This window comes from Ochotona curzoniae, unplaced genomic scaffold (genome assembly GCF_017591425.1).
Source record: "Ochotona curzoniae isolate NIBS_2020 unplaced genomic scaffold, NIBS_Ocur_1.0 scaffold_4683, whole genome shotgun sequence".
Classification (NCBI taxonomy): Eukaryota; Metazoa; Chordata; class Mammalia; order Lagomorpha; family Ochotonidae; genus Ochotona; species Ochotona curzoniae.
Window position 1 is genome coordinate 11254889 of NW_024467121.1, and position 23891 is coordinate 11278779.

A 23891-nucleotide genomic window follows, 5' to 3' on the forward strand; every position below is an offset into this window, starting at 1 on the left:
CGCATGAGTTCACTCTGCCAAGTATCTCTTCTTCCATATTCCCCATATCTTGCTCACATTATCGTGGTACCGAGTAAGCTCCACTGGAGTCTAGTCCACAGTCGCATACAACGTAGCCTTAGCTTGTTCCCTGGAATCTAGTATTCATGTTATCTGCATGGTGTTCACATGTTGACTTCATTCTTCAGAATGTCATTTAAATCCAATATCTGGGAGCTAATAATTATTATTATTTTTATGATGTGCTACTCAATGTGCTGCACAGTTGAGACATACTATCTTCTTGAATTCTTATGAGCAACTCTGAGATTGAAAATTCTTTGTTCTCTGAGGGAACTGGGGTGAGTCCGTTTCACTAGGCACTATAAAATCAGAACCTCACCTGCTAGGTCTTACTGTCTTAGTGAACTTTGGTTACTATGACACAATTCTATAGGCTTGTGGCTTAAACAACAGACATATGGATGCTGCAGCTTTGGCAACCAGAAGCCCAAGGAGAGGGTGCCAGCTGGGATCAGCTTTGAGCACCCTCTCTCCTTGGATTGCAGGTGCTAACTTTTCACTGTAGTCTCATGTGGTACAGAGAGAGAAGAAGCAAGCTCTGTGATTCTTTCGAGAAAGGCGCTCTTCCTATTAGAGGCCCCTCATAACTTCATCCAAATCTAGTTGTCTCTCAATGATCCTCCTCCAAATCCCACTAACCAGGAGTTGAAGTTTCAACACATGAGTTTTAGGGGAATCCAAACATCCAGTCAGTAACCCTTAGTTTTCCAACCCCACACATCGACCACAGAATTTCACTGCTTTGCTCGGCTTTAAAGAATCTCAGCGCGATGTGGTCAACAACACCGTGAGGCCAGTACGTCTTCCTGATGCGGGAGCAGAAAGGCAGGCGGTTTAGCCACCATCGCCCGGAACCTGTTGACAGCAACTCCTTTCCCCAGGCCATCACACCCACAATCCATGCATTCATTCTCTCCAGATCCAACAACTTTCCCCTTTAGCTGAGCTAAGAAGACTTTTCCTTTTTGTCTTCTTAGGGACACCCAGATGCATTCATTCTGCTTGTTGCTCACATACTGTGCTCTTGTTTCTGGCCCTGCTCGTGGCAGGTTGACCTGTGCTCTGTGCTTTCAACTTGTGTTCCCTCAAGCCCTATTCTGCATGTTCGCTTCCCGCCTCACACCTTCTCTACATGGTGACTACACCTAAAATGTTGCTTCTAAAAAGTCACTCAGTGGACAATCTTCCAACTTGTCTCATGCTATTACAATTTTGTCAGCTCTTTCACCTATGTATTTTTTATTACACCAAGTATCTAGGAACTCATTTAGATTCTGCTGTTTCATTGCTAAACAAGGTGGGCATGCATCTGCTTAAACTCATCATTTGATAGAACATATTGAGCCATTTCAAATATATGATAAGAAAACATGATTTTGTTAGTGGTACTGAGCCAGAACATGTTTAAAATTATATGCTTATTGGGCCCAGTGTGATAATGTAGTGGTTAAAGTCCTGGCCTTGCATGCGCCGGGATCCCATATGGGCGCCAGTTCTAGTCCCAGCAACCTTGCTTCCCATCCAGCTCCCTGCTTGTGGCTTGGGAAGCAGTTGAGGACGGCCCAAGGCCTTGGGACCCTGCAGCCATGTGGGAGACAGGGAAGAAGCTCCTGGCTCCTGGTCAGATGGGCTCAGCTCCAGCTGTTGTGCTCACTTGGAAAGTGAACTATCGAATGTAATACCTTCCTTTCTGTCTCTCCTCCTCTCTGTATATCCACCTTTCCAATGAAAATAAATAAATCTTTAAAAAAAATTACATGCTTAAATAGCTGGATTTGTTCCTTCTTCATTCAAACAATAGCTAGCAGGCCCCTAGCACAGCACAGAAACTGTGTATATCCCATGTACCTGGGTTGTCTTATGAGGAGACATATACAAATTCTTGTGCTTCTGAGCTTTGGTTTTCATGGGGAATTGAGAGAAAGAAAGGTTTTTATTTTCAATGTATATATTGTCTATATAGAAGAATCTTTATGTTGAGTGACTTAGAAATAAGTAACAGCATGGCCACCACATAGTGAACTAAGTCTCCACTCATAACAACATCACCCCATGTGAGTTGAATTCTTGCACAAGCTGTGCCACTTCTAATCCAGCTCCCTGCTTATGATCTGGAAAAGCAACAGAGGATAGTCCAAGTCTGTGGGTCTCTACACACAAGTGGGACACCCAGAGGAAGCTGCTGACTCCTGGGTTTAAACTGGCTCAGCTCTGGTTGTTGCAGCCATTCAAGAAGTGAACCAACTGATAGAAGATCTCTGGCTCTCTGTATAACCTTCTCTCTGCAATTCTGTCTTTCAAATGAAAATAAAATAAATTGTATAAAAATAATTCAAAATCAAGACATTGATTTCTCATTCTTTCGATCGAAAAGTCAGAAATTAGAAATTGTGTGCATGTGTGTGTTGGTGTGAAAGGCTGGGCCTTCATCCAACAATGCTGAGGACTTTATAAGAAGAGGGACAGGCAACAGAAATGTTATTTGATCATAAACACAGAGGGAAAAGCAAGTGAGGATGTGGTGAGGAGGTGGCTGTCTGCCACTCAGAATGGGAACTTGATCAGACATTGACCCTGCCTGCACCTTGAATTGCAACTCTTATCTTTGAAACTGTAAGCAAGTGAATTGATGCTGCCCATGACAACAAGTCTGCATTGTTCTGTTTTGGCAATCCAAATAGTCAAGGTGGGAAGTCAGCGAAGGTCATCTCAAAGCTGGGGGTCCCTGCAAATGCTTTTCCTAGCTCTCAGTTACACTGTGGCGCTGTGGGTTATCATATAGTGTGTCTAGCTCTTGAATAGATCTGCAACTGTGACCTCCAATTAAGATTTGGGTTGTATGTCTACTAACTCCTCCAGGTATCAGAGAGGTTACCAGTGTGACCTAGTTAGGCAAGCTGCACCTGACGTGCTGAGATAGTTTGTTGTTTAATCTGACTTCAAGATAGGCAAACAGAACAACTGAGAGAACTATGCATAAAATGCTCGCTATTCTGCTGTTCTGAGATAGGAGCTTGTTATTTATTGTTTCCTGGAATGATCTAGGTGATTATCTCAGAGCTGCCCTTCAACTTGCACATAAAGATCAAGTGGGTGACTGACCTCCAAATTCTACAAAAAGTGTTCCTGCTTTTCCTTGAACAGAAGATGTTTGTTTATGAGCCTAGATTTCTAATCCCATTAAACTCTCCGATATTTGACGGATTCTTCAATTTATTCTCTTTCATTGTAACAGTTTAATCTCTTCTTAATAAAAAGAGAAAACAACAAGACAGTCGAACCAGAAATGAGTCTGCTCTACTTTTACAGTGCTTCATTTTTTTGCTCTGGATGGAACAGGTTTAAAAAGGAAGAGCATTAGTCTCTAACCCAGTATATCAAATTAGTGTAAAGGTGGAATTTCCAATCAATGATAATATCCTGAACCTGATCAGAAGATAAAGTTCATATGAACTGAAACCTCAAAAATTAACATTTTTATTTGCTCTTCTAGAAGTATGTGTGCAGCAGAAAAATCCCGAAAGAGTTTCCTGTTGAATTTCTAATCTAACTTCATAACCATGTGCTTAAGTTAAGGTGCTTTTGTATAGGTAACTGAACCGTCAGCTACTTTTCAAATGAAACGGTCCAAATAAATTTTAGTATGTACTTGAGACATTTTATGTTCAGAAGTTTGTGATTCATCAGTCTCTGTTTCTGATTTTTCAAAATGTTCTTTCTGCTACCATTGAATTAAACACCTGAGTGAAAAACCAGAGGCTACCCGGTTGAGCCACGTGATGAGTGAGCATCACTGAACCACTGCTGTTGACTGAATTCCTGGAAACAAAAGTGAAGGAAACCAAACAAGCAAATAAACAAACAAATAGCTTTGGAATCTATTTTCTTCCTCAGCGAAGTGAAATTGGTATTTGAAAAATAAGAAAGGTAGCTGGGATTATAAAGTTTTGCTTGAATGGTTTATGTTAATGACTTTCGCTATTGGTTTTGTTCTTTGAAAGTGACTCTGTGTGTCTTAATATTGTTGACAGTATATTCAGCTAGAAGGTATGGAGCTCACAGTTCAAAGATGTATCATCAGGGCAACAGGCTGTGCAACATTAAGTGCAAGAGTCCTCGGCAAATGCAGCAACTCACTCACCTCTTCGGGAATCCAGGTTCCTTCTTTGGTTTCTGATGCGTCGTCCTTTCCTTGGTGTTTGTACTCTCATAGTTCTGAAACACCTGCTGTTTCTTACAGGCAGTCCCACATTCATATTTTGGAAAAAATATATGATGCTGTTGGTCCAATGTGTAGAAAATTTCAGATAGTCCCTTATAGTAAACAATACTGGATCATGCACTAACAGGATGTATTAAGACAGTAGATCTCTTGTTAAATGTTTCCAACACAAAAGCAAAAATCATAAAGGGGCAGGAGGAAACATTTGAAGGTGATTGAGGATTTTTCATTAGCTGGGTCTGGTGATGGTTCTATGAGTAAATACCTATTTCCAAGCCCAGTGAATTATATGCTGAATATGTGCAGTTTCCTTTTGTCTCAAATATTCATCAATACAATTGTTAAGAAATAATTTAAAAAAAAAGGGCCCGGCATGATGGCCTAGCACCTAAAGTCCTCTCCGCAAATGCACCAGGACCCCATATGCAAGCCGGTTATAATCGTGGCAGCCCTGCTTCCCATCCAGTTCCCTGCCTGTGGCCTGGGAAAGCAGTTAAGGATGGCCCAAAGCTTTGGGACCCTGCACCCGCAGGGAAGGCCCGGAAGAGGCTCCTGACTTCGGATTGACTCAGCTCCAGCCATTGCAGCTGCTTGGGGAGTGAATCATCGGAAGGAAGATCTTCCTCTCTGTCTCTCCTCTCTATATATCCGCCTTTCCAGTAAAAATAAAATGAATCTTAAAAAAGAGAGAGAGAAATAATAATAAAAAAGAAGAGCAGAAGAGTGATAAGTCCATGATTTTCTCTGATAAATTTTGACAAGTTCAACGATGTGGTCCTCTCTGGAACACTGTTCACTACACACAACCCAGAGCAGTGACACCTGTCTTGGCTTGTTACAAAGGAGGCTGAGAATCAGTTTTTCAATCTACAGTAAAGGGAACAAATCATTAGGAAGTGAGAATGGTAACCAGCCCACAATATTCCATCACACGGTTCTTTCTTATATGTGATGTGAGCAGCATATGGAACGGTCATGACACAGGCTTACCTTACTTCCTTATTGAGTTGACCCCAGAATTCCAATAGAGAAAAATCTAATCAATATTTTTTAACCTACTAGATCTGAAAGTAAAACGGAATTACCCATGTTGAGTGCAGTGTCTGCTGCTTTCTCATGACTTAGTCGACATCCGTGTCGATGAGCTAGTTAACGTCTTTGTGAAAACGAGACTGCATGTTTGATGCATTACAGCATGTTCTATATGGATTCTTGTTTCCTCCTACAGCCGTACATCTCTATTACTTCTAAATTACGCAGTTTAAAGTATTTGGTTTTAGCAGCTTGACAGGACACTGGCATTACTGGAGTCACCACTGGGGAAGCTCTGGTTTTCTGTACTTTTTCCACATGGAATCCTGACATGGGTTTGAAAACATACAACACAAGGAAACATTACAATAAGCACAATGCAAGCATTGTCCAAAGGGAATCACGCATTATCCAGCGCTCGTCCTGTTGGAGCTCAGTTAGGAGCCTGCATTCCGTGACTAAGCATGGAGCGAAAGTATTGGTGCAATGTGAGAGCCGGTTCTCCTACTTGTAGGGACACAGCCTGTGTGAACCCAGGTTGAAGCCACAGAAAGTCTAAGCAGAAAATGCTCAAATACAGAAGAAACAATCAACACATAATACACTGGCACCGAGGGCAGCGCGAGATGGCTGATCTTCCCATCAGCCTTCTGGAAACGCATCCATGATGAATCTTAACGTGGCAAGGCCGATGGCACAAGAAAAGCCCTCCAAGATCCGAGCTCGGATTGCCGTTGCTGTTTGACATTGTGCGATGGAGATCCATGACAAAGACTTGCCAATTGTGAAGAAACAAAACAAAACAGCAAATCAGTACATCCTTTGTTAGCACTTAGAGTCTGTGTAGAGTCACACGTCACAGTAAGGAAACTACAGTCTGGCTAATATCCTTTAGCACAGTTACTTTCTCATTGAGGATTGTAATTAAACAAGGGACACAACTCTATGAAATATATCAAATAAGTAAATAGTTACAGAGTTAGGAATCTATCAAGGTATTTGAAAAAAATCATACAAAATGTATCTCTTGTTTACGGTTTATTCTAGAAGGTTATCAGGAAATATGTGACTGGGGAGCTGTTTTGATGATTAGAGACATACCCTATTGTTCTCTAGCTAAAGAATAAAATGTAGCCAGTACACACACGATGTTTACTATTCGAGAAATGAATCTGAGTGTGCTATGCATTCGGCGCTTGTTTTTTCCCTCCCAACTGCCACAGGAAGCCACGTTCTGATAATTTCCCCACTTTCCAGAGGATTCAAACAAGGTTCTAGTCACAGACCTGAAAAAACCCTGGGGCAGGATGTTACACACAGGGGGTCTGATGGCAAAACCTGTGTTGTTTATCCATTCAGTACATCAGCTCCTCAAGTTGGCATGGTTTCTTTCAAAATAGCAACTAAGTATCCATGGCACCAGTAGGTGGAAAGGCCTCCTCAGGTGACACGTAATCTTTTCTGCACGCTTTTTCCTGTGCTGTGTGCTTTCTCACTACCTCCTTGTGCAGTGTAAACACTGATGTTATTCCCTTATAAAACAAGGAAGTACAGGTTGTGATTCCATTCAGTGAGGGAGCTAAGATTTGAAACAATACACCTAGTACTTTGTATGATTCACTCTGTTATTTTTTTTTTGAGAGGGGCTTTTTATGCTCATTGTATTTATAATGATATGATATTATATAGTACCAAGTATATATGATATAATATTGATAATCTTGTGTGCATATACATTAAGGATCAAAATCATCTGAAGGTACTTCTCGTGTAGAATCATTCTGTAATATTTCCTTTTTGCAGGGGCTGCTATTTCAAATATTTGAACTGATTCTCTTGATGCTTATGACATAGTTCTAGAAAACGGTCTGATGATGTGATTTTTAAAATTTTTCCAGGAGTCATCTATTGAATTTCTAAAACAGAAGATAAATTCATTATTCATCCTGTCACAATAACCCCATTTGAATTACACTTTTCCTTTTGTTGTTTTGGCTTCAACTGACAATAGTATTTATATGTTGCTTACTTTTCCACGTGTTTTATCACCAGTCAATCCTTAAATTCTCCCCCAGTTGATAGATAGTCTTAAAATGTTCAAACTCACTGAGGAATCCAATATTGCTGTGCGCCCTGCGAGAGGTCTCACTTCCTCCCTTCTGTCTTGAATGCCTGCTAGGCCTGCAGAAGGATTCTAATTGGAGTTTGATTTCAGTCCCATGAGGGAAATAGCCTTTGCCTTGCTATGTGTTGTGTTTCTATCTCTTGGCCTTAGGCCCTCCTTGTTCTGGATTCCCTCAGTCTGTTTGGACATGTCTCTGTTCCTTGGTTTTTCCAAGAAACAAGTTTCAATATGTAAGCAAACACTAAATAAGCCCGTGTAGAAGAAAACTGAGGAATGATCTGAAAGCCAAGGTGCTCTACAGGTGTGCTCCTGCAGAAAAGGGAGAGAGAAGGGAGGAAGCACAGATAGGAAAAAAAGGCAGGACAGGGAAAGAAAAGGAAAATATCGAGCCCCCTCGAGTCCCTGGGTGGAAGCAGCTTGGGAAAGGAGGCCTCGGTGAGGACATGGCAAGAAGGTTAGCAAGTAGGGCCAGGCGAGCTACTAATGTTCCTTATGGAAGGGCATCTGGGAGATCTGATTCCACAGTCCCCACAAAAGTTTGATTTGTTTTCTGCAAAGGGGTGTGAAAGAGATAATCACATTCTGATCTTTAAAGTTTTAATTCACTTCCACATCATAGTGAGTGGGCTGTGGATAGAATTATATATATATATATATAAATGAAATATATATAGAAATATATATAATATATATTATAAATATATATAACATATATATTTATATATGTTACTCCAGAGCTTTCTCTATTGCCATGTCACAAAGTCTGAAACCAAGTTTCAATCTTTCATTTAAACTTGATTTGTCTCACCAGATTTTAAGATGCTCTTTTTGTCTATACTGTTTTCAAATAGCACACGTATCAAGTTCTTACTGCAGCATAATCTAGCTCACTCTTACTGATTTGATCAGAAAACAGGAACTCAAGAACTCTGTTTTCTGTTTTGTCATAATTTGACAGAAGTGTCTATCTTTTGGTGATTTATCTTATTTTCAATAACTACTAAAGACAGTCAAGCTAAGCAAGTCACATTTATGATCTAATTTAGTTCTTCAACTAAATTCCTTTACCACAGTTAATCCTAAATTCTATAAAAAAGACTATCACTTTTAAAAGAAATTATTTCTTATGTATTTTCATTTAATTTGAAAGATAGACAAAGACAGATCCCATTCTTTGGCTCATTCTTCGAGTGTCTACAACAGCTGCAGCTGGGCCAATCCAAAGCTAGGAGCCAGGAACCAAGGAGTCAGTACAGGACTCCCAGACTGGCAGCCAGGAGTCAAATATTTCGGCAAAACCAGCTGCCTTCCAGGGCAAGCGTTAACCGGAAGGTAGGATCAGAGCAGTGTTTGCACCTGAATCAGGTCCTCCACTGGGGTATGTGGGCATCCCATGTGTCTGAGAAATACATGCAACCTCTTATCTTAGTTAACCTGGTCTTCACAGAAGAGTCAATATCATTAATCTCACTTTACTGAAGTTCAGAGATGTGAAGAATCTCATTTAATGTTACATTGAAAAAACAGAACCTGAATTTGAACTTCATTCTGCCTAACGTCAAAGTACCTGGAGCATACAGTTATAGAGATAAAGATAACCCTTCAGGTTCCTTTGGAGTCTTATCACTCCTATTATGTGAGAAATCTCAAAATATGTATAATGTAGTTTAGACAGCAAGGACAAACTCAAAATTGTCACCAGTACTGTCAAAAATTCTAGCAGAAATAAAACTGAAGTCATTAACGATACAGCCTGATACTTTCTAAGTGATTAAAAGCTCATACATTTGTACTTGACTTTTCTAGGGCTTTTAAGAATGAATATCCTATTTCCTGTTTGAGAAAAACTCATACAGGCCTCCATATAATGTATGTACACATTTCTGGCTCTCTGGCTCTATAGCTAAGGCGTGCTTCTAAACGATCATTCGGGATGAATTTTCCTTGGTGAGGTTCACTGAGCACGGTGAAGAAATATAAACTAAGCTTGTAATAAATAAACTGCTATATTTGTCATATCACAGGGAGAAGAGCAAAGTGTTTTACAAATTAACTCACATGAATATTTGCAAAAATTTTCCACTGTTTCATGCCATAGTAAAACCAGCTACTTGGATTTAGTTTTGATTTTGATATGAATTGTTTGAATGAATAATTGGTTCTGCACTTCCTTTTATTCAGGAGACAATGACCAATGGAATATTTTTTACTTTTATATGAGGGGTCAAAACAGTTATTTTTTTTTTTAAAGTAGTAACTCCATGGACAACACAGCGCCAATTATAAATGATTGAATTACTCGTGTGATTCCCTTACCCCAACTGGGGATGTTCATGACAACCTGTATCTGAATGCTTAAACACACAGATTCCAGAAAACTTGAATCAAGCCAAGCATGTGTCCTTGCCCAAAAATGTAGATTTCTGCTGGATGCCATTCAAAGCTCAGCCAACCTTCAGGGTCTGTGGATTCATTACCTATTGCAGAAAAATCATTGGATTATTTTGGTTGGTAGTCAGTGATTTATCTGGGAAATGATTCAGAAGTCCTGACCCTGACTGACTTGTACAATGGATTTAATTTGAAAACATTTTCACAAAAGGAATTTCCTGATGCCTTTTCAATGCATCTTTTCCAATTTAAGCTCTGTGCCTGTTAGGTCTTACCACTCAAAAAATGAAAAAAGCCAAAACAAGATCATTTTTCTGATGCTATCTATAGATCCATAGATCTCTCCCTGCCCTGCTCCTCAGTCTGCGTTCACCCACATGCACAGAGGGTGCCTTCTTGTGACTGCTGGAGGAAAACACATCTGTGTGGGCAAAAGTCTAAGATGCTTATTAACACTTTCTAATAACACTACAGCTTCAGTGCAGCCATATTCACCAAACATGTGCCTGGTTCTGGACAGCGATATTCTCTTGCCCTTAATGTTGACCAGGCAGGTTCTTCACACAGTCAGGGGCATTTTGTGATCCAGGCTCACACTTTCTTGACCAGTTGTATTCTAGCCACGTCCATGATGGCTGCTGTTTAAATTTCACATCTTGCACTAGCCACATTCAGTCCGTGCAGGGCTGACAGCGTGTTTCTGGGAATGTGTACCATGGTAAGCTCCGTCACCCTTCTCAGCATTCCTCTGGGACTGTCTGTTGCTGCATTTCTTCTGTCTTCAAGAACTTTACTTATTTTCCTCAGAATCTCCCTGCCCCTGAGGCTGATAAGTGGAACCTGTTGTTTTGCTGATAGGAGAATGACTTCCACGGGCTTTCAGGGTGCTGAGCAGACCCTTACGAAGGATATGTGGTTTGACACCATTGCTGCTTGTGAGGAATGCCAGTGAATGGCTAGCAGGTGGCTTCAGTGTCTGGTGTCCCTGTCAGTATAGTAGGCTATAGTACATGCAGATCTTGTAGATTTTTGTATTAGGATGGTTGACTATTAGTAATTTCAACCTTTAGTGATGGAGTCTTTTTTTTTTTTGAAGTTATAAGTTAGCACATTTGGTAACTACTCTCTAAGGAGCACTTATTATACTAGGATTATAGTGTGTTTCACAAATTTATTTGTCATAATGGCCTGCAGTATATTGCCTTTAAAACCTTATTTCCCGGGTCTTTTGAGAATTGGCTATAACCTGACATTATTTGCATAATGGACTTCATATATGATGAACTTCTTATAAGCTAAATGGTACTTATCACTTCATTTTGCATATTGAGTGACATTTTTAGCTTTGTATTAATAACCTAACATTATAATAAAAATAATATTAATAAGGATTTAAAAATCCATTACAAATCTCCTTAAACCCAGGTGAACTCATTAATTTTTAGATAAAAGAAATTGGAATTAAAAGGAAGAAAGGCACTTTATTCTATTGCTCCTAAGTATCATGACTTTGAGGAAGAAATAGAAGTGGAAGCAAATGTTCGCGGCATTCACTTTGTTAGACTGGCCAGTTGCAATAGGTTGTTGGATTATAAAATGAAGGCAAAGAAACACTCCATAGCTCATTGAGCCAAATATTACAAATAAACATTGGAAGATGAGAGCTTATCACATATTAAGTGAACAATTTCTGTGAAGCTTATAGTAACAATAGGAGGTAAATCATTGACTGCCTATCTCCAGAATAAATCAAACAATAAATACCATTAGAATTCAAATGACAAGGACAAATAGAGGCTGGGGCCTCCAAGAGTCCTAGGGGATGGATGAAGTGTGGAGCAAGCACAGAGGGGATGTGTGTGTGACAAGGGGAGAAAAGCTGTGGTTTTGGAGGTAGCAGCTGGGGGACGAGAGCCATTCCAGCTGAAAAAGTTCATTGCATGTCCTTCATGGAGGAAGAGTCTGAGCGACTCGAGTTAATTACTCCCTCAGGGACAGCAACAAGTTAAGAAGCATAGGTAAAATATTTGCATATTGTAAAGCAGGAGAGAGCCATGATACTCAATATATCTAAAAACAGGTGTATTTGTTCAACTTAAACTACAATAGAAAAGCAACAGGAAGAATATTATCCTGTGACTTCCATATACGTCTGTAACTAGTGGAAAAGTGTGAAAGTAACATTCATGAACATACAGGAACATACTTATTGCTCAATAATGACTATCATTTAAAGTCATTAAATTAAATTGCAGTTTAGTCACAAAGATAGAAATATTTATTACATTTGCCGAGTTTAAACTCAGATACATTTTTTACTATTAAATTGCAAGTAATGAGAAAAATTTTATTTATTAGTTTGGCTTAAAACTTTATCTTAATATAGCTTTTGCAGTTTTTAAGTAGTATATTTTATTTAAAGGCAGACACACATGAAGCAAGAAAAAGAGAGCAACAATGAGAGAGGACAGAGAAATGGACAGAGAAAGGGCTAGTATCCTCTCTCTAAATGTCTGCCACAGGAGGTCATGGCCCAGGCGGAAGCTGGAAACTAAATTTAATCCAGATCTTTCTCTTGGTAGCAAGATCGAACTGTTTGAGTCATCATCTTTTGCCTCTCTTGGGCAAAAGGAAAGTGAAATCAAAAGCAAACTCAGGATTTGAGTCAGGCACTCTGATACGGAATGTTGGCATCTTAACCAATCACCTGTTTCTTGGATTCCACCTGTTTTTGAGTGCATGTTCCATTGATTCATTTTCAATCAGCAGAATTAAATACTGGAACTAGGAAGCATTGTAATGTATCTTATCCTTTTAACTTCTCATTCAAGTATAATTTACCCTGCACATACAACATCACTGTAATTTCTGTATTCCTCAGAGGAATTTCCCAACTTGTAAGTCAAATTTAAAAATAGAGAGACAAGGCAACGGAGCAAAGCCACAGAGCAGTTTGACTCATCTTGAAATCTTAAAAAGTTCTATGTGCCACTAAGCATAATTCTTGATCTCTAATGCATCACATTTTTTTTTTATTGTATGTTCTGTAACTGTGAAAAATTCTGCAGATAGTTTGCCAAGACTAAATGCTTCATGGAACGTGAATCTATGGCTGTTGTGCAGGACCATACTGGGAAAGTTGTCTTACTAATTCTACTGTGCACTAATTAAAATAGAAGAGCTTGACCTAGGCTAATATTGTTATAAGACTGGCACTTTTTAAGAACCAGAATGGGGTGAAGGCCAGACAAGAAAGGCCACTGTTACTACCAGGGTAGGAGGTGGACTAAATAGAACTGGCCCATGGACCCACCGGCATGCGCAAGTTCCAGCACTGGGAGAGGTTCTGCTGCAGGAATTTGGGCAACTCCTCTGGCAGGACACAGTCCCTGCAGGTGAGAGTAAGAACCACGATAGGAAGCAGCCCAGACCAGGCCAGAGAAAGTTACCCATTGCCATACATTTGGCCTGGGTCGGGGGCAGACCAGGTTGAACCAGTTCACATCACCTGCTGGCAAATCCAAGCACCAGAACAGAGAGTGGGTCATGCCAGGTTCAGTTGCAACACATACCAGTACACATTACAGCTAGGATGGGGTGCTGGCTGGGCTGGACTAGGCTGTAAAGTAGGGCTGGTTGGGTTGAACTAGGCTTCAATGTCCATTGGCATGTGTAAGAGCAGAATAGTATGTGGGACATACTGGACAAGTCTGCTATACTTAATGGCAAGCACTGGAACCAGATTAGGGAGCAGGCTTGGTGAGGATAATGGGAAGTTGCCCCTACTAAGCTGCAGTTCTCACTGATTTGCAAGAGGGCCAAATGTGTTATGGGCAAAATCAGGCTGGACTGCAACGCCCTTTGGTTCGTGTGGAAGACAGGACTGGAAACAGACTGACCCATCAATTGCAACCACCAGCATATGCAGAAGCTGATTGGGGCAACGGACTGTGCTGGACTCTGTACTGGCATGCATATACAAGACTCAGGTCTGGGATCACCTCAGATGAAGTTTCTTTGGAAATCCCTCCAACTGAACTGCTGATCTCAGAACCCCAATCATGAAGAGACTATGTCAGCTAGTGGATTCTGGTGAGATTTCATCATTCTTGGAATGGCGAGATGGACAGTAATTCAGAACTGTTGAAATATCAAAACCACTTGAGCAGTGCCCTTGGAATGTGCCCCACATTGGGGACCCTGGGATGGGATTGGAAGTTGGTAGGGCTTCTCCCTTTATCTTTCTCTTTACCCAGACAAACACACACACAAAATGTGGAAACAATGGTCTTACCCACTTTCCTATGACCCTTGACCCTTTGTGCTCAATCAACTATGCAAAGATTATCAAAAATAAAAGAATAAAATAAAAAAAGAATGACACTTTAGGGAATGGTATATTAATGTAACATACTAATTTTCTGCCTTTGGTGCTGGAATCCTGTATGGGTGTGGGTTCTTTTGTTGGCTTCTCTACTGCCAATTCAGCTCTCTGCTAATCGCCTGGGAAAGCAATGGTGGATGGCCCAAGACCATGGACCCTTGCACCCTTGTGGGAGACATGGAAAAAGCTCTTGGATCCCACTTCAGACTAGCCCAACTTTGTTTTGGCCATTTGTGGAGTGAGTCAACTAATGGAAGATTTTTCTCTCTCTGTTTCTCCTCTTCTCCCTCTAGTTCTGTCTTTGAAGTGAAACAAAATGTTTTTAAAATAACACTTTTGAGTACTCATATATTGAGTTGAAATTATAAGCAATTCCAACATTTCATTGCAATAATTAAAGTAACTACAGAAAAGTTAATGTGAATATTAAAAATGATTATTTGAGGCTCAGCGCAGTGGCCTATTGGCCAAAATCTTGCCTTGCATGTGCTGGGATCCCATATGGGCATTGATTCCAATCCTGGCTGCTCCCATTCCCATCCAGATCCCTGTTTGTGGCCTGGGAAAGAAGTCAAGGATGACCCAAAGCCATGGCCATGACAGCAGGTGCTGCACTGGTCTGAAGGAAGGAGCCTGGAGTCTCTTCCGGGTCTCCCATGCAGGTTCAGGGTCCCAAGGCTCTGGGCTATCTGCGACTGCTTTCCCAGGCCACAAGCAGGGAGTTGGATGGGAAGCGGGGCCCCCAGGATTAGAACAGGATTTGAATTACATATTATGTATTACATATTACATATTACATGTTACATATGGGATCCCGGCGCATACAAGGTGAAGACTTTAGCAGCTATCTACTGTGCTGGGGCAAAGAATTGCTATTTTTTATTGTTTACTAATTGCTTAAAAATCAGAAATCCGTAATGGTTTTGCCACAGCTAAATTTGAGTGATTTTGTTGCCTCGTTCCTTATTGCTATGCACTTCTCATGTTAGAAGTACAGAAGAGGAGCTGCTCCTCCTGGTCTTGTCGTCTTTCATGGAAAACAGTTATAAATATTTAGATAATTCCTGTGGACAGAGGCGCTTATACATCTGTGATAACACCCAGCTCTGACACTAACCACCTGAGGATTCCTGTGTGTGCTGTGTGACTGACAGCAGACTCTGATGATTTCATTTCCAAGATCATCTAAGAGATTGGATTTGTTACAGTATTATGTTGTTTTTAATGTGTTCTAGTTATTGCCTGCTGAGTACAATTACTCTCTAAACTTTGTGGCTTAAGGTCACAGTGTATCTTTTTGTGCTCACGTACACTTAGGTTCAGGAATTTGGAGATGGTTTAACTGTGTGGTTCATGCTTCAAATCTCTTGGGGTGAAGACAAGGTATTGGGGGATGGTTAGCCAGCTGAAGCGTGACTGAGTCTGGAAGATTCTCTTTCAGCATGACTCACCTAGGTATGGCAGTGGTTTCTTTGAGAAAGTGGGAGAGGGATCCAGGAATGAGAAGGAAGAAGATGCTTTGAGACTGGTTAGACAACCCCAGAATCACGTGACATAGTTTCTGCCACATTTTATTTTTGATAGAAAAGAGCCACAAGGTCCAGCTCATATCCAGGAACAGCAAAATTAAACTATTCATATGAAAGGAGGATGGTCAAGCCAGCACACATTTTCTACAAGATTCTGACTGTAGAACCTTTCAAATAGTTTATATGACTTGTAAACGACTGTGAAGGATCTGATATTCTCTGTTTTAACGTTCCATGTTACTTGCCAAAGTTTTACAAATCCTAATAGAATACATGAGTACTGATGGTCAAAATTAAACAAGACTGTACGACTCAACCAATCCTTGTAGCCAGGGCATCATTGATTTTAGCTTTTGTTCAACCTAGTTTCCAAGGGAGCAGTGATTCAAAAAGGGCCAGATGACGTGTGGCTACATAGAAGGTTGCATTTCAAGAGATGAACCTGGGGCTCAGTGCGATAGCGTAGTGGTTAAGGTCCTCGCCTTGAACGTCCGGGATCCCATATAGGTGCCGGTTCTAATCCTGCTCCCTGTCTGTGGCCTGGGAAAGCAGTCAAGCATGGCCCAAAGCTTTGGGACCCTGCACCCATGTCAGAGACTTGGAAGAGGCTCCTGGCTCCTGGCTTTGGATTGGCTCAGCTCCAGCCTTTGCAGCCTCTTTGGGAGTGGACCATTGGATGGAAGATCTTCCTCTCTGTATATCTGCCTTTCCAATAAAAAATAAATAAATCTTAAAAAAAGAGAGAGATGAACCTGAACATCAGGAATGGGATGGAGGCTTTGCTCATGGACAGGAACCACGCTTGCCCTTCGGCTTTGAGGAGAACCCCATGTCTTCGAAGGATGTTCACTATTTAAACATCTTTGAAAAGGAAGTATAGAACAAAGACTCTCACTGCTTGTTGCAAGATCTGCAGTATAAAGTGTTCTCTTTTTTAAAAATAACTTTTTGGTAAAGGTGTTTACAGCAGTCAGGGTTTCCCCCAAGGAAACACAACTGATTAGAACACACACACACACACACACACACACACACACACACACACACGGGTGTTCAAAGAGTTCAGGAACAAAATGGAGTTAAAAATAAGGCTATTTCAGCACCCCCCAAAGAAACCCCCATTAAAATTTGTGTACTGATTTTTCACAATATAATGAACTTTTTAAAGACCCCCTGGGGTGTGTGTGTGTGTACTTGTATATTAAGATAAAGATCTTTAGTTTAAGGATTGTGGAGGCTTACTAAATCCAAAATCTGCTGAGAGAGAGCAGCAGTCTGGCGAGTCAGGAAAGACTTGCACTTTGATACAGAATCAGGAAGAACTGATGAAGGAGATGAAGTATATGGCCATCTACTGGAAAGTTCTCTCTTACTAACAGGAAAGTCAGCCAGCCTTTTGTCCTATTTGGAGGTTCAACTTACTAGATAACACCTCACCACAAGATGGATAGCCATATGTTTTGCTCTAAGACCATCTTATATAAGTGAAAAACTCCTTCAAGAATATTGGTTGATCACATATCTGGGCACCATGATTTAGACACATGCATATGTACAGTTCAACATTACTGTAGTGGTAGAGCTGCTTAATGTCATCGGAGGAGCTGGAAACTAAATGACTGTGAAAGGCATTGAGCTGAAGGTACAGTTATATTTCTTATTATTATTTTAAAGATTCATTTCATTTTTATCAGAAAGTCAGATATACAGAGAGGAAGAGAGAGGAAGATCTTTTGTCTGTTGATTCACTCCCCAAGCAGCTGCGATGGTTGGAGTTCAGCCAATCTGAAGGCAGGAGCCAGGAGATTTTTCCAGGTCTCCCATGAGAGTACAGGGTCTGAAAGCTTTGGGCCGTCCTCGACTGCTTTCCCAAGTCACAAGCAGGGAGCTGGATGGGAAGCAGGGCTGCACGGATTAGAATTGGCGCTCATGTAGGATCCCAGGTGCATGTAAGGACTTTGGTCACTAGGCTACTGTGCTGGGCCCAGTCACATTTATTATTATTATTATTATTTTTTTTTTAAAGATTTATTTTTATTATTTTGTTATTGGAAAGGCGGATATACAGAGAGGAGAGACAGAGAGGAAGATCTTCCATCCGATGATTCACTCCCCAAGTGAGCGCAACGGGTCGATACTACGCCGATCCGAAGCCAGGAGCCTCTTCCGGGTCTCCCACGCGGGTGCAGGTTCCCAAAGCCTTGGGCCGTCCTCGACTGCTTTCCCAGGCCACAGGCAGGGAGCTGGAAGGGAAGCGGGGCTGCCGGGATTAGAACCGGCGCCCATATGGGATCCCGGGCGTGCAAGGCGAGGACCTTTAACCACTTGCGCCACTGCGCCGGGCCCCACATTTATTATTAAATGATGTGTTCAACCATGAGGGTTCATCCTTCGATGATGTTTCTAAATTAAAGGGGGGTGAATTTTCTTATTTCTCATTACAATATTTCAGATTCATATTTGGTTACTGAAAAGCACATTCTGTCATGGTTAATTCTAGGGACATAGATATGACTATTCATGAAACTGGAGAAGATTCTAGAGATCAGGCTAGTCTATTAACATCATTCTGCAACCTTCTGGAATCATTCAGGAAGTACCTATGCAGCTATGATAGAAACCAAGATCCCAGCTGCCTAGCCCTTACTCCGCCTTAGCCAATGATCCTCTCTCAAAATGCAGTTCCTGGAGCCTTGGGTCCAGTAGAGGTTCCAGTAGGGGAAGGGAGTGGGGAGTGACCCAACTCAGCATTTCCCAGCTAGTCCTTACTTCTCAGGGTTGTATATCGGAATACTAAATATGATCCTAGCATGTTAAAAAAAGTATCTTGCTAAGCAAGCTTTCAGCAGCTTTTATTAATTTATAATAGATATTTATTTTTGTAGTCAGTGATGCATGCTAATATTTAAATTATGTTTGAGGAGTGATGATGCTCTGAAAGTAACCTCAATTTAGGATTTCATGTTTGGATTTCAATAGTTTGGTTCAGTTAACGTTTGTAAGTACAATAAAACAATCAACTTCTTAATTTAGTACTATAGAAAGCATTTAGCTTTATATTTATTTTATTCTTAAAAATTATAACAATGAGTAAGTCGACATTTATAAAAAGCAATGAATACTCATGAAGGTGAGTATTCATTGAAGAAAGGTGCAGAATGATAGAAACACTGTTTATTATACCTACTAATAAAGCTGCCTGTGTTAGTATTGTTATGTATTAGATTTCAGTTTTGTCTCAGCAGAGATCTCTTTAGCTTCTTCCCAGTAAATAATTGCATGCACCTTTACACTTCTCCACGTCACAGAAGAACCTTGTTAAAGATAATATTGGATGACCACTAAGCTTCCATTAAGAGACCATTCCAATATTTAACAAACCCTTCTTAATGCTATTGGACACTTACCATTGCAAACAAAACTGGGAAAATACTGGGTTGAACTGGGTTCTGTAACAATATATATATTGAAACTCCGAAACCATGCAATGGTGTATTTGGGGAAAGAAAGAAATTGAATAAAATTGAGATAAAGGTGAATATATGACCTATTAGGATTGGTGTCTTTATAAGGAAGAATTCTGTGCCTGGTGCTATGGCGCAATGACTTTTGTCTCTGCCTATAGGGGCACGGGTTTGATTTCCAGCTACTCTACTTCTGATCCAACTCCCTGCCAGTGCACCTAGAAAGCAGTGGAAGATGGTCAAGTTCTTGGGCGCTTTCCACTGAAGTAGGATGCCTTAAGAAGAAGCTCTTGGCTGCTGGCTTTGACCTGACTCTGCCCTGGCTGTTGTGGTCATTTGGGGGAGTGAATCAGCAGATGGAAGATCTCTTTGTGTCTCTCTCTGTCTCTAACCATGCCTTTCGAAAAGAAAGCAACAATGGCTTCTGAACAGTGAGCATGTGCTCACTCAGTCTTCGTTCACTGCTCTCTTCTGCTTTCCTTCCCTTTTCTCTCCCCTCCTCCATCCTGCTCACCGCATGAAGACACAGTGAGAATAAAGTGACCACCTGCGAAACTGAAAGAGAATTCTCAGCAGAAACAGAATTGATTGGTGCCTTGTTCTGGGAAGTCCATCGTGCGACAACTTCTGTGGTGGCAGCTGTCGGTCTCGTGACGTTTGATGATTTCAGGCTGAGCTGCCAAACACAAAGCTGCTGTGTGTAGAACCCATCTCCTGTGTCTCTCACCTCTCTTCTCTGCCCATGCTCAGGCTGTTTGATACACAGACTTCATTGGACAACCCCCCGTTCAGTGGTGAAAAGCACTAAACAGCTCAAGACCATGAGAGCAGATCACAGTTCCATGTTCAGGGCACAGAGGAACTTTGTGATGTCACAGGCCACCTAAGCAGGAAACAATCGCTGGCTCTGCACTCCTGGCCTTGGCACATGGATCTCACATATGGTTTGTCTTTGCTGAGAAGAGCTCTTAGCAGGTGACAGATGCTCAATAATCATTTAATGTTAAATGCATTGGGTTTGTAACTGACCCCACTCTGCATTGAGGAGGGCAAGAAGTTCTCCGACTGGGAACATTTTCTCAGTGGTTATACTGTAATGCAATACTTATTGAAAAGTAACCAGAAAATCATGGAGCTGGGAGAAATTTCTAGTCCTGTGGTTTTTAGGGTTTTTTTTTTTTTCATAATTGGTAAAGCCCATATTTCAAAGAAAATTCCCGATATGCAGGCTATCTGTTAAGGTGAAGAAACAGAGCAGCTAGATGGGGTTTCTGATACTTCTAGTGCACCTCCAGCCTCCACCCCGGCCTGGGTTATCATGTGAAATAAATGATTTAGCCCATACTCTGCATATAAAATGTTTATTTACTTTGAATTCTAAAGGGACTTTAAAAATGACAACAGGCCATGTGTGAATGCTGTGGCTCAGTAGATTAAGCCAAATCTGAGGATATCTGTGTCCCATCTCTGAATCCCAGCTACCCCACTTCACATCTAGCTTCCTGCCAAAGCATCCTTCCAGACACAAATGGGAGACTCAGAGGGAAGGCTAGGATGCAGGTTTCAGCTTAGCCCAGGACTGGCTGCTGGAGACACTGAGGCAATAAGTCAGACAGAAAATGCATCCTCCCCCACTGTGTCTCTTCCTCTCTTTCACTTTGACTTTTTTTTTTTTTTTTTTGGTCATTGCTGTTAATATAAAGAGATTTTGTGAATTCCACAGGCATAGTTCCAAGAAGGGGACTGTGCTTCTCTCACTTTCCTGCTCCCCCTCAGCACTCTTCCACCCTCCCTTCTCTCTATCAGTTTTTGGAAAGGCATGATTTTAATCCACCCTATAGGCTTAATTCACTGCTCATCATGTTTAACAAGCGAAAACTAGGAAGGCCACATTTCCACAGAAGTCTAAACATGGGCTAAAAATTACAATCCTATCCCAAAGTGACCATAAAAATAGACAAATATGCTCTGAAAAGACAATGTTTCAAATTAAGGAAAAAAAATGTCGTAGATGCCAGGCTGCATCATGTTCTTTTTTTTATGTAAATACAGTTTTAATTTTCAAATTGCCTATTACATTTTGATATCTTAATTCAAATATTGGTAACATTAATACTAAGATCTGGCTTAATGTGGTATATGGGGTGTTTTAATATATACGGTTTTAATATATAATCTTTACTGCCAAAATTTTGTCATAGTGAAAGAACTAACATTCCAGAAGGACTGCTGCAGTATCTAGTCCTTATTTTTGACCTTTAATAATGGCGAGAGAAAAAGAGAGAATGAAAGGAGAGCTTGGGATTCTGGAGTTGCGCCAGATGGAACAGGCCTGGACATCTCATCTGCGTAGCATGGCCAAGCTCCAACTTACTTCCCTCGCTCTAATTTGCTTCATTCATTCCACAGTGTTCAAATTATCATCATTACTTACCTTTGATAGGAGATGAGATCAGTTTCCACATATTCATAACCAAGCAAACTCATATAATTATTTCCAGAGAGCTGGCATTATACTTCATTCTGTTTACATATATATATATATATATATATATATATATGCTCTTTCATCATATTCCATTGCTTTCATCACTTTATCATTCATTCCAAAATGTATGCAGCAACCTTACACAGATATCAGAGAACTGAAAGATGTGTAAAATGTTGTCATTTTCTTCCAACAGGACAAGGTGCATGCAGAGAACCAAAATCACAAATACACAATCATGTGTATTCCAGTAATGGTGGTAAGTAATCATAGCACAGAAAAAAAAAAAAAACTCACATTCTTCTAATAGTCCAATTGAAAGCTGCATCTGAGAAGTATTAAAATTTTAAAAAGCATTACTCTAAAATCTTGAAATGTCACTAAGCTAAATGCAGTGCTCCTGATTGTTCTCTATCTTAACATTTTTAGGAACAATGAAACATGTCGTGAAATGCTATCAAAATAAAACTGAATCAAACAACAGCATTGAACAAATATTTTGTTAAGTGTAAATAGAGTTTGATTTGGACAGTTAATGAGCACACAAAAATAACAGAAAATTAGGAAAAACATAGCAAGATTTTTGAAAGAGTTTAGCTTGAAAGTCATATCATGAGATACAAAATATATAACAATGATTCTTTGACAAGAAACTACAAGGTTCCTCACTCTGAGTCCCATCTATTCTTTTTCTTAGAATTCATATGCTAAGTTTGCTAGGTTCCGCTTTTCAATATCATTATTTACAACACTGTCACTGTTTCCATAGATATGCAGAACATCTGTTTCCATAGCAACACTCTCAGTTTCCTAAACAAATAGTATCATAGTGTTAATCTTGTTTCAGTGTTATTGTACTATGTTATTAGATACAAAATTCAAAAAATAATTTAAGCCGAGTTTGAAACTAGGTGGGTTGGCTTTATTGCTTGGCATTTTAGATCTTAAATTTAATTTCATATTAAAATATATATCTATTTGAAAAATAGCAGAGTTGGTGCATAGTAAACATGATAGCAATTTTATCTGCTAGTTATAAAACACCATAATGTAATAAGGGAATGTTCTGATCCATGAGCAACAGAGGGGGAGAAGTTTACCATCTTCAGATTAAACTGACTGCTTTGCAGTTGGTGTGGATGGTTTAGTCTATCCCAAATCTCCAAGGTCATTTATAACCTCCTCGCAGCGATAGTTCCCGCTGCCATTTTTACATTTTAAGTAATTTCTACCAGTTTTGTTTTTTATTTTCCGGTCCCACAGGAACTATTATGAAACAGATCTCCAGGCATCACTGTTACCGATTACAACCCACATCCTTACCCTGCACAAAACAAAGGAGAGAGGCAACTTTAGTTGGTCTTTGACTTTCATTTTTGGACATGCTTATCGTTAGTTTTTTATGTCCGTTGGACTCTCTGCGAATGGGGACAGATCAGCTGGTGACATCTGTCTGGTATAATGATTGTGTTTAATTTAGTTGACTATACATGACTCATGCTGGTGAACGCTAGCTCACACCAGGGAGGAAAATGGATGGGAAGCAGGATAGTGGGAATGTGAATATTGCATGTACTGAAGAGAAGTTAAGAGGAGCTCTAAGAAACTTCCTGCGGATCAGTTGCTTGCTGAAAAGATAGTTAGAGAAGACCTGGTTGGCTGTGCAAGGCTGGTTCTTTGTTCGCTGAACTCTGCCCCATGTAACAGGACATTGCAGATGCCAAATTCTTTGCTTGCCTTTTGAATATATCTTCCCACAATCCTCAGCTAAGGTTAGCACTAAAAAGATTTGCCATTTGAATATAATATATGACTGCTGCATTGTTTCAGGGAGAACGTATACAAGAAACACAGAGTAGTTGGAGCCTGAGCTAGGGGAATGACAGATAGGAATGTGGCTCTCAGGTCTCTCTTTGGCTAGCTGGGGCCCCCTGTGTGCACTCCTTTGAGTCTCATGTTCCTCATCTGTTAAGATAAGAAAAACCTCATCTCCTGGGCCGCATGGTTGGGAGATTAGAGATCCTACAAATAAATGGCATGATCACACCTACTAAGTGATAGTCATTGTTACGCTTTACTGAGTCTCCTTCCTTTCTTTACTAGTTTGATCTTTGGGGTCAGAAACAGCCTATTGGCTCTTTAGAAGTATTTGTACAAGTGCTTCACCTGCCCGTGCAGCTGCTTCAAGCTTTC